Below are 6,000 nucleotides of genomic sequence, written 5' to 3'. Positions count from 1 at the left end.
AAATTGGCAAGATTAGACTGGCTGGTGTTGCCCAGTGGTTGAGTGTCAACCCATGAGTCAGGAGGTCATGGTTTGATTCCTGGTCAGGGCATATGCCCAGTTTTTGGGCTCGATCCCCAGTAGGGGGCATGCAGGAGGCAGTTGATCAATGACTCTCATCATTGATGTTTCTCTCTCTCTCTCCCTCCCTCTCCCTTCCTCTCTCTGATATCAATAAAAAACATATAAAAAAAAAAAGAAGATTGGCAAGATTAGAGGAGAGGGTGGAGGAGAAGGAGGTTTGAAGGAGATGATTGTGAATTGTTTGGCTCTAGACATGTTGAGCTTGTACTTTTGGGATATCCAGGTGGAATTGTTCAACAGAGAATTGGAAAATAGGACTAAAGCTGTGGAGAATACAAATTGAAAGTAGAAATTTGAGAATCATCATATCACACCTTAGAAACAGTTGAGAACAGCCAAGCAGTAGGTGTACAATGAGGAGAGGTGAAAGCCAAAGATGAAATCCTGGAGAATAAGAACATCAAGAAGCAATAGACAGATGGGCGAGAGAAGAAACTGGAAAATGAAAACCAAAGGAGAAGAGAATTTCAAAAAAGGTGTGACAGATCCAACAAATGTTATAGGAAATCATGAAAGATTGGGACAGAAAAGTATTGACTTGGTATAGCAATTAAGAAGGCAGTGTGAGGAATGTGGAAAAAGCATTTTCAGGAGGGAGTTAGGGAGAGGAAGGCAGAAGATAGATTACAATCTGTTGAGGAGTTAAATGGTAGTCATGAGGATACAGAAATGTGTAATAAGGATATTTCTTTTAAGAAACTTGGTGATGTCCTGGCCTGTGTGGTTTGGTTGGTTGAGTCATCCCATGTACCAAAAGGTCGCCAGTTTGATTCCCAGTCAGGGCACAGGACCAGGTTTTGGGTTTGATTCCCTGATTGGGGCATGTACGGGAGGCAGCCGATCTATGTTTCCCTCTCACATCAACATTTCTCTCTCTCTCTTTCTCTCTCCCTCTCCCTTTTTCTCTCTCTAAAATCAATAATATATACATATACATATACATATACATATACATATACATATACATATACATATACATATACATATACATAAAAAAAAACTTGGTGATGATTGGAAGGACGATTAACCAAATCAATAGCTAGAGAGAAATTTACAGTCAAAGGAGGGTGTTTTTTATTTTTAATTTTGAATGGGAGAGACTTTCCCTGCTCTCTTCCTCCTCCTCCTCCTTCTCTTTCTTCTCCTTCTTCTCCTTCTCCTTCTCCCTCCCTCCCACTCCTCCTCCTCCTTCTCTCTCTCACTCTCTCTTTCTGAAAAAGCTGAGGCTCAGAGAGATTAAGCTATATGTCATGGTTACATAGTCTGTAAGCATGTTATACACCAGCAGGAAGAACCCAGCCACTGGCAGTGGAGACACTGAAAATATAAAAGTAATTTTAACTTTTGTGCTTTTGTGATTGTGAACTCAGCAAGATAAGATATACAAAGTGGAAATCTGAAGTTCCAACCAGGCTTATGTGCTAGAAATTTGATAGATGTAGAAAAGAGACTACAATGATGTGGTCTGGTCATGTAATAGCTAATCTTTATTGAGCACTTACTTTGTGCCAAGCACTGAGTTAAGCACTTAACCTACACAGTCTCATTTAATTCCCACAACAACCTTATGAGGTAGGTACTGTTATCATTTTCATTTAACATATGGGAAAAATGAATCGCAGAAAAGTTCAATGACTTGCTCAAGACCATATAGCTACTGTGTGCTAGATCTTTCAGAGCCTTCAAATGACGTTTTATTTTTTAAATTTTTTATATATCTTTATTGATTTCAGAGAGAGGAAAGGAGAGGGAGAGAGAGAGACAGAAACATCAATGATGAGAGAGTCATTGATTGAGCCCACGACCTGGGCATGTGCCCTGACCGGGAATCGAACCCCGATCGCTTGGATCCTAGGTCGACACTCAACCGCTGAGCCACGCCTGGCCAGGCCAAATGACCTTTTAGAGGAGGAAACAGGCTCAGGGAGGTGAAGTCATTTGCCCAAGAACCCATATCTAGTGAGTGTTGAACTCGTAATGCAAACCCAGGCTCTGTCTGGTACTGAAGACACACTTAATCACTACATTGCCATGAATGGAAGCTCTTAAAATAGAGAATATGTGCATATTTTCTAGATCCAGCTCTATAAGACAAAGCATTCCCTGGACCTAAGGGATAGTAAAGATTGCCCTTGTTCCAGGATGTTGATAGTGAGAGCATGTCCTTCCTTGGTAATGCACCACCCAGTATAATGCAGCCAGAACATTTGTAGAAAGCCACATGGTGAAAGCAGAGACAGAAAAACAGCTACTCAGGCTGGGTGGCAATAGCTGAGTTCTCATGTGACTTTTTCAGATGACTTCATGACAGCAGCCATACTTCATTCTTCTTTGGAGAAAATGTTCTGTGAGTGAGAAAGCCCCTGGCTCAGCTGTCCTTCCTCCCCCTGGCCTAAGATTTCTAAACTACTGTTCTGATGTCACCAGTCCAAGTTTATAGACTTGTAAACATTATCCTAGATGTGAAGTATAATGGAGTAAGGAGTATGAGGCTGGGAAGAACAGCCTGATTGCCATCCCTTCAGGGATGACTGGCTCTCCAGTGGGAACAGCATGTGGAGCACAGAGAGGTAGGTGGGTTGTATTGACAAAAACCCCTCGACTGTACTCGCTTATCACTGCCAGAGTTTTCATTTGGTGATTAATTATTGAAATATAACTTGATACTAGTGTTCATATTTGGCATATGATTACTATTTAATCAGATCATTATCATTCTTTATTCAACAATGTAACTTACTGACTTTTGATGTCTTCTTTGTTTTGTTTTGTTAATCCTTACCTGAGGATATTTTTTCCATTGAATTTTTTTAGAGAGAGTGGAAGGGAAGGGAGAGACACAGAGAGAAAAATGCATGTGAGAGAGACACATTGATTGGTTACCTCCTGCACATGCCCCAACCAAGGCCAGGGATCATGCCTGCAACCAAGATATGTGCTCTTGACCAGAATTGAACCCAAGACCCTTCAGTTCTTGGGCCAATGCTCTAACCACTGAGCAAAACCAGCTAGGGCTTGATGTCTTTTCAACTTTGGTTCTGTTATTCCCAGGACCAGCTTGTATGTGTGTGTGTGCACATGTGTGTGCATGCTATCTGATTTTATAAGTTTCCTCCCAGGTCCATTTTTTTCTGGGATGAATAGGTAAGTGGAAAGAGAATGAATAGAAATATGGTATATAATAAACTATGTGAGAAGTCATACTTTTATTCTAAATATACATATGCTATCTATCAGGAACTGTGTGAACTAAAAAGTTGTGTAAGATGTAATCTCCTCTTTCAACGGGCTGATTCTACATTTCTTCCATTCAGGAAGTGATGATACTACATGGGTTTCTAATTCCTTGCTGGTTCCCATGCTTGCTGATTTGTCTTTCATCAGCAGAGGAGGCTGGGAAGATCTTTAATCCCAACACAGTGAATTTGAATTTAAAATTTTGACAATCAGAAATGATAAGATAATAATAATTATTATACCACTGATAACAGTAAATTGAAAATGGAGAAAGCTAAGTGGAGACACATATAAAGATTCCCAGGAGATTATATGTTCTGGATAAAGTTGGGATATTTGCGTGGCTTAGTGAAAAGGGAAAAGAACTTCAAGAGTCACCTTAACATTTCAACTAGAAAAGTGTCAGTTCTTTGGTGATAGGTGGGGAAAAGGGCTTATGGGAGAAAAATAAAATGAATAAATTGTATTTCCTACCTTTCTTCCACATAGAAAGCTCTGTTTGATTTTATATGAATTCTGGGAGAGCAAGAGGCTGCTAGTGGATTGAGGGGCAAGAGGAAGACAAATCACTGGTTTTTCAAAGAGCAGAGCAAATTGAATAAAAGATGGAGACACTGATAGCCTCAACAACCAAATAAATAAAGCCTTTTCTCTGGAAAAATATATGTATAAAATATTTAACTGGCATTAAATATTAACAATGAAAACACCTTATTTATGTAGGAAGTTTTTTCTTTTAGAAAATATGCTGTTTTAAAACTCAAAATCACTTCATATGTAATCCAGGCAGGAAGTAGTGTGGGTCTCTGGAGGGGTGAGTTTATAAGAATGAGGGTTAATGGAAGTGACTGCCAAGTAAGTCTCTTATATCACCTCCTGCCACCGCACTGTGGTGAGAGGGGTCCAAGTTCAAGAATATCATGATTAAATGGATTTATAGGTGTCAGACATTTCCAGTGGAACCCAGTATTCCTCTCCTCCCCAATAAATGTGTAGGAAAGGTGAGGAAAATGAAAGCCATTTGTACCTGATTCTGACACCATGTGTCTTTGGCGGTTCTGATGGGGAGGAGAGTACCTTCTACCTGGCATTGCCTCTGAGTAGCTTTATGAACTCTTTGGACTATTATGTTGGTTGGTACTTTGGTTTCTTTGGCTCCCAGCACCAGCTGATGCCCTGAGCTGAGTCCCAGTTGGGCAGGCTCTTTTGCTCAGTGCTGTAGCTGTCTCCAGGGCATTGTTCTTGAGACTTCCAACAGGGCAGATTTGTGCAGTTGGCCCATCTGGACAAGATCTATAACAAGTAGAGCTCTGTGCAATAAGCTCATCTCCATAGTCCACCCCCCCGCTACCCCCGCTTTCGGGCTGCAGCAGCCTGACACCCCAGTCCTGCCATAGAGAGTATCAAAGAGATACTCTCTGCTTCTTTCAAAAGGGTATTGCTGTGGCCTCTCATTGATTGGCACTACCTGGGCAGAAATGGGAAAACAGGGACTCTCTGCCTCTTAATTCAATCTCCTCCCTTAATCTAGTTTTTTAGTTTTTTTTTTTTTTAAAATACGTTTTTATTGATTTCAGAGAGAAGAAGGGTTGCCTCCTGCATGCCTCCTACTCGGGATTGAACCTGCAACCTGGGCTTATGCACTGACCAGGAATAGAACCACAATCTCCAGGTTCATGGGTCGATGTTCAACCACTGAGCCACACTGGCCTGGCCAGTCCTTTACTTTTGAATCTCCTTGGCGCAAGAGTCATAATTAATATCATCAATAAGTTTAACTTCTGGTCCAGCTACCCCGGCCAGCCCAGAATAGTCTCTTCAAAGTTAAGAAATGGGCAAGAGGAATATCTTAATGAATAGGAAAGAACAGACATCAATAGGAAAAAAAGTGGGGGAGAACTGAATTCTTGGTTTGAATATAAGATTTACTTTGGTCACTAGATTTATTGATTTTTAATTTGGAACACCATTTTGAGGAAGAGAGGGAGGGAAGAAAGAAAGAGAGAGGAGAGAGAGGGGAAGGAAGGGAGGAGGAAGGGGGAGGGGGAGAGAGAGAGAGAGAGAGAGATTGGATTTACATAGTTCTTTGTTCTAGGTCCAGGGAAAAAGTGAAGACGTTTAAGAGATCATTTGATCACCTCTGCCTTCCAGCTGTTTGCCCTGCACTTTAATCTTGCCTTTTTCATTCCTCAGTGTTGGGTCATTTCAAAGGACTCAGTGTGCTAGGCCCATGCTTCTCCATGTCCATGTGTTGTGTCAGGCTCAAAATGTACTCTTCCACACCCTCTCTATTCTGACATTTCTGATATCTTTGAATGACTGCTATCCCTCTTAACTGTAGAAGGAGAAATAAAGCAAGAGAATGGTTAAGAAATAATTCAACTTATGGTTCTTTAACTTCTATAACTATTGTACTGCCCTGAGTGTTCTAGCCACCATGGCCAGAAGAATATACCTAACAAACTAACAGTAAAGGTAGAATGAGATCCCTATTGTACAAGACAAGGCCCAACAAGCTAGCCCAATAATTACCGCTCCCCCTGAGTTCCTATAGAAAGAACATTACCAGTTATGCTCTAGCCAAGCATAACCCTATTACTCATTGCAAGACATTGTGTTTAAATCATCCCTTTTGTGTTG

Source organism: Miniopterus natalensis, chromosome X (assembly GCF_054644295.1).
Source record: "Miniopterus natalensis isolate mMinNat1 chromosome X, mMinNat1.hap1, whole genome shotgun sequence".
Lineage (NCBI taxonomy): Eukaryota > Metazoa > Chordata > Mammalia > Chiroptera > Miniopteridae > Miniopterus > Miniopterus natalensis.
The sequence above is the reverse complement of the archived record's forward strand: the minus strand, read 5'-3'. Positions refer to the sequence as shown.